We start from the raw sequence: 6,000 nt of genomic DNA on the forward strand, positions 1-6,000 counted from the left end.
TTTGGAATCCACATCACTTCATATACATTAGGATTATCATTACATAATCCAATGCATCAAAGTTTGGATTAACTTCTATATGCATATGACCCATAAACTCTCTAACTAACTAGTAGTGTCTAAATTCAAGTTGAATTTCAACACAGACCAACATCGAACTTTGGCTAGGTATGATGGCCATATGATTGTGTGCCTGTTTTAGTGACTCCTTATATAAACTGATGCACATAAATAATCAAAAGACTTAGATCGGGCTACAACCCAATCCCACTATGGCCATAGATTCAAGTGATTATTAATTCTTTTAGGATTACCATGCGAGATATCATATCTCGTGTTCAATGAGTAATGAATCATTTATTAATCCAAATAGCCTTCATACAGATCACAATATGACTGATTACTACCTTCATGACATCTTTTTTTATAATAGTACATTGGACAACGATGAACTATACTGACCCTTGTATGAGATGGTCTAACGACCTCAAGTTTAAAAACCACATGTACTTGTAAAGTTAGAAGATTTATCACCAGAGGCATAAAAGCAACAATACATTTGAAAATCCTCTTGTCAGGTCTATTCGATGAACATGTCTATAACATGCACCTATATGTTAAACCAAGTTGTCTACTAATAACTTCAACATGTGAGAATTGTTGTCATCTCTCGGTGGAGTTGCTTAAGGCTATGATAATCCTATCATTATTACTTGTGTCTTTTGTTATAGTAATATCAGGATTATGGACGTTTCTATAATAGTTATCATATTTTTCATAGAGTTCTCATGATCACTTGTCTAATCCCCTTATCATGATTTTATCATCCTAGGGACATGTTATTCTTGCCAACATATTATGCTTAACATTAATATGCATGAATAATAAAGAATCTTTTGTTAATAAATGATAAATTACATGATTGCAAATTTTCATCAACGATTGGCTCTAGGGCACTACCTTAACAATATTCTAATTACACTATAGCCAATCTCTCATTTGTCTAATTTCATATATGGTTACATGTCTATCTTGTTTTTGCTATGTAAGAGACTTAGTTAGTGGTTCTGCCAAATTGTCATATGCTTCAACTCTCATGATCTATATGCTCCGCGCTAGATGATATCTTAAATCGGTGATATTTTTTAAGTATATGCTTAGACCATAATAAGACCTTCGTTCTTTTCCCTGAGCAATGGCTCTATTGTTATTGCAATAAAGGCTGATTGGCTCAGCAATGTTGAAAACCACAACAAGTTTTGTAATGAACTTCTTGATCCAAACAACTTTTTTGTAGCTTCAAAGAGGTTAATGTACTTGGACTCATTATAAATCAACAATTATATTTCGATTAAAGCTTTTCTAGCTATCTATACCACCATTTGAATAAAACACAAATCTCAATTAGGATTTAAAGTCATCTTGATTAGTCTAAAAACTAGCATTACTTTATCCTCTTACAATAAGCTCAGTCTCTCCTTCATAAATCAATAAAGTATATTTAGTCTTTCTTAGATACTTAAGGATATTTTTAATAGCTTTCCAATATTCTTCACCTAGATCAAGTTGATATCTAGTACAAATACTAAAGACATATGAGACATTAATCCTCATACATGATAGATCATATAATATATGCATATGAGATCTTGTTCATCTTATCTTTCTTAGATTGTATTTGAGGACGCATCTCCTTTAAGAGACATATGTCATAGGACATGGGTGAGAATCCTCTCTTAGATTCTTTTATATTGAACCTAGTTAATAAATTTATCTCTATACATGATTTGACTTATGGCAAACATCATATATGATCTATCGCAATAAATCTTAATACCTAGGATGTAAGTTGCTTCTCTTAAGTCTTTCATGGAAAGTACTTGGATAACCAAGTCTTTACTAATTACAAGTTTGATATGTCATTTCCAATAATCAATATATTATTGTCAAGTAATATCAGAAATGTAATATGGATATTTAATTGTCTACCTAAATTGAAAGGTGAGGTGGATTCCACAGTGGCCTCCCTTACTCTCCTCTTCGTGGTTGCTCTCTCCATTCCAACCTTTGAACTTATCAAGATTCATCTTATGGCTTTCACCATTAACGATACTAAGATTCATCCAATTCCATATCAATCTGGGTTAAGGTGACAAAACCAATTCAATCATGGGAAAAGTACCTTCTTGAAATGTTGGGTTTTACGTCAAATCATTAAGGTTCGACTCATCTTCATTCTTCTCTCAACTTGTTTAGATGAAACATTTTATCAACATCATCCCTATTAAGAAAAATATCTTCTATGAATGTAGAATCTTTTAGTATAATTGTAATTAATCTTCCAACGAAATCTTCTATAATAAACACATGCTCTTTAGAGTGCTTAGCATATCTAATAAAGATACATTCTTTTCTTTTTGGTCTCAGATTTTCAAACTCATGAAAAAAAACTATGGATAAGCATTGCTAACTACTAAGGTTGTAATCAATTAACTCAAACTTTCTACTTAACCATAATTCATATAAAGTGAAAACAACTGATTTAGTGGGCACTCGGTTAAATACACAAGTAGCAGTTAATATTACATCATCACAAAGTACATTAGTGTTTTGCTTATGGCATCATTGACCTAACCATTTCCAATAGAGTTCAATTACTTTTTTCTACTACGCTATTTAGTTACGAAGTTTTTGGAATCATTAACTATTATGCTATTTCTTTTTTATTACTCAATTCCTTGAACTTTTCAAACAAATACTCAAGACTTCGGTTAGTTCTTAAAACTTTTGTTCATTTTGTCTAATTGATTCTCGACCCTAATTACATACAATGTTTAAAGCAGTCTACTGTTTCTAACTCATAGGAGATTAAGTAAACAAGACCGAATCAAGCATTGTCATCAACATAAGTAATGAAATATAAGATACCTTCTCAAACTTTACATTCATAGGAAAACATATACCTAAGTATATAAATTGCAAAGAAAGTCAAGCTTTTACAATTTTGTCAAATGGTTTTCTAGAAGTTTTTCTACCTGGCCGATTCTCACACATGGACAATTCTATTTATATAAAAGTTCCTAATAAACTTTCATAAGGTAATTTATTCAACCCATCTTGTTCAAACGTACCCTAATTTAGCATGCGAGATATTTGCATTTATATCCATAAATATAGGAGAAATGAACAATGAAAAACTAACATTATCATAATGAAGGGTGACAAACACCATATAACCATTCAACTAACAAACCAAATTTATATAAATTAATTCTATAACATTTTGATAAAGCACTCAGAGAAATTCAAATTATATTCTATTTTAAGAAGAACAAGTATTTTGATTAAGATTCATCGAATATTTAAAGTGTATTAGATTTCATATAGGTATAAGATTTGACCATCTTGTAAAACTCATTTGCTCATGTCTATTCCTCTTACTACAACTCTTGTGTTATTACCTACGTACATTCAATTCACCTTTTTTGGACTTCTAATGAAATCTACTAAAGATCTTTTATCATGAACTATTTGGTCAATGGGTTTTAAGTCCATAATCCATATAGGATAATTTTCAATTAGTATCATAGTACTAGAAAATAAAGTTTCATTACTTTATGTAAAATAAAACAATACCATTTTTAGTTCCGTTTATTCACGAGCAATATAACTTTTGTTGCTTCTATTAAACTATTCATTTTGGTTCTATCTTTTGTTCTAGTACGTTTGCCACTCTCCTGTTTCAATTCCTTGTTCTTGTTCTTTGAGCATTATACAACCTCATTTCTCTATTTGGACTTAAGCCACTCACTTTTGAAACTCGACTTTACAATATATGCACGAGTACTAGGTCTAACTGTTTTAAGGGCGCTATTCCTCTATTCTATATGGCAAGAATAACTATCAAAAGTCTTTCTATCTTCATTGTAGGTCATATGCACCATCATACTCTCTCACTTTCAAGAAAAGATCGCTTTACTAAATGAACATATTATTCATTTGTAAGGTTGTGTCTAGCTGACTTTAGTTCCATTATTATATTTTATACTTAATCAAATTTAATAATCAACTACTTCATTTATGGACTGCAGTTCCTCCAAACCTTTTCTATTAAAACCATACTTATGAGATCTACAGGTGAGCATTACTGGTACTTATATACCATATCGATTTTTATAAAACTAATCAAGATATCACACAAAGTTACTCTTGCTACTTACATACATGATGTACGTCCACATCACGTATATGTAAGACACTATTTGTGTTTTTATCCCTTAATCAGTCATGACTTTATCTTAACCTGATGTATATCCTCCAAAACCTTTTGCTCACTAGAATATTGTGTATTTAAAATGTCACACATTGGAATTATCTCTATTAAGTATCATTTTCATTCAAATCAACCATCATTTTCTAAGATGTTATCGAAAACTAGATCATAGAGATATTTATAAGACAACTCAATCGACACAATCAAATACACATCAATTGTTATAATTACGTATTAAAATTTAAAATATCTCATATAACACACAAAATCGAAAGTTTACTATGTTCTCAATCATCTTCCATGACACAAATGTTTGATATTTTAAAATTCAATCTAATTGCACCAATATTAATTATGAATGAGAATTTCACTAAATTCTATCAATCTCATAATTTTCACAATTAACAAGATTTATGATACAATAAATGCATTATTTATTATGAGTAGAAACATTTCATCAACCCATATTAATTTCAAAGTCACTTTATCTATGATAAAGTCTCTATGAAATTTGCAATAGGTCAAATACCACTTATTTCATTAATTTGGGAATAACATTAAAGTGGTGGATATTTCTCTCGTGTATTACTAAGTGTCGCTCTTAATAAGCTATAATGTATTCACTTGGTTCCAAAAATTTTCAAATTCTTGTCCCAAATAAGATCATTGATTACAAGACTCATATTCTTGCATAGGTATTATTAGACTATATATTATCTGTTTTCCAATTAAAAAGGTTCAACAGATTATATATATCCTCAACATGCACATTAGATCGTTAGATACTCATATCATTTACAAAATGTAATAGTCCTTAGTCAACAAACTTGTATGAATTAGAAACATGTATTTCAAAACATCAATATGCGTTTTCAAGAATCGAAATGAGGTATTACATGTCTTTACGCGTTGTAGGACCCACGGAATACATTCCACATGCAAATCTGAGCTCTACACATCTTTTACTTTGTGAAAATAGTTTTCATGGGCCCAAAAGAGCTGGAAAGAGGTGATCATGCACTGTCGCACGCCAAAACATAGTCCTACAGGCCTTCACATGTCACATCGATGTCGCATGTGCTTTTATGCACCGAAATAGAGCCTACATGTGCATTCACACGCCAACATTGATCCATACGCGCTACCACACACCAGAAATGGGTCTCACCTACTGATCAACGATGATAGTTAACCCTTGATTGTTGACCCATCAGCTGACCCGAGTAGGTGTTATAGGTTTTGATGAAACCCAGTTGACTAGGTAAGTTGACTTGCTGACCGACAAGTTTTAACCAACCAGCTGACCAACGGGTCAAGCAATCGAGTTTTTCCAATTTGATTTCGAACCGAATTCGTGTGATGAACCCTAAAAGTTTGGCCTTCAAATCGAACATCTTTCAGTAATTTTTTGGCGATGAGACCATAGGGCTTTTGTAGCCTATTGGTGACAAGACCAATTTTATGCAATTTTGGCTGAATTTAATTTGTACCCAAAATGAATTTTCATAAAAAATTTCAATCCAAAAACAACAATTCAAAATATAATTACACAAAACACATGATTTAATTCATAGAACAAATGACATATTTGCAAGCTACACTCTGATACCAATGTTGGAAACATGTAAACATGTTGAATCAATATTCTATGAAATTCTGTAAACATTAAATTAGGCGTACCCAGATTCAAGTTTGCAACAAAGTTCATTCGAATACAGCGAGAGGTA

The sequence above is a fragment of the Mangifera indica genome, chromosome 2 (assembly GCF_011075055.1).
Source record: "Mangifera indica cultivar Alphonso chromosome 2, CATAS_Mindica_2.1, whole genome shotgun sequence".
Taxonomy (NCBI): domain Eukaryota; kingdom Viridiplantae; phylum Streptophyta; class Magnoliopsida; order Sapindales; family Anacardiaceae; genus Mangifera; species Mangifera indica.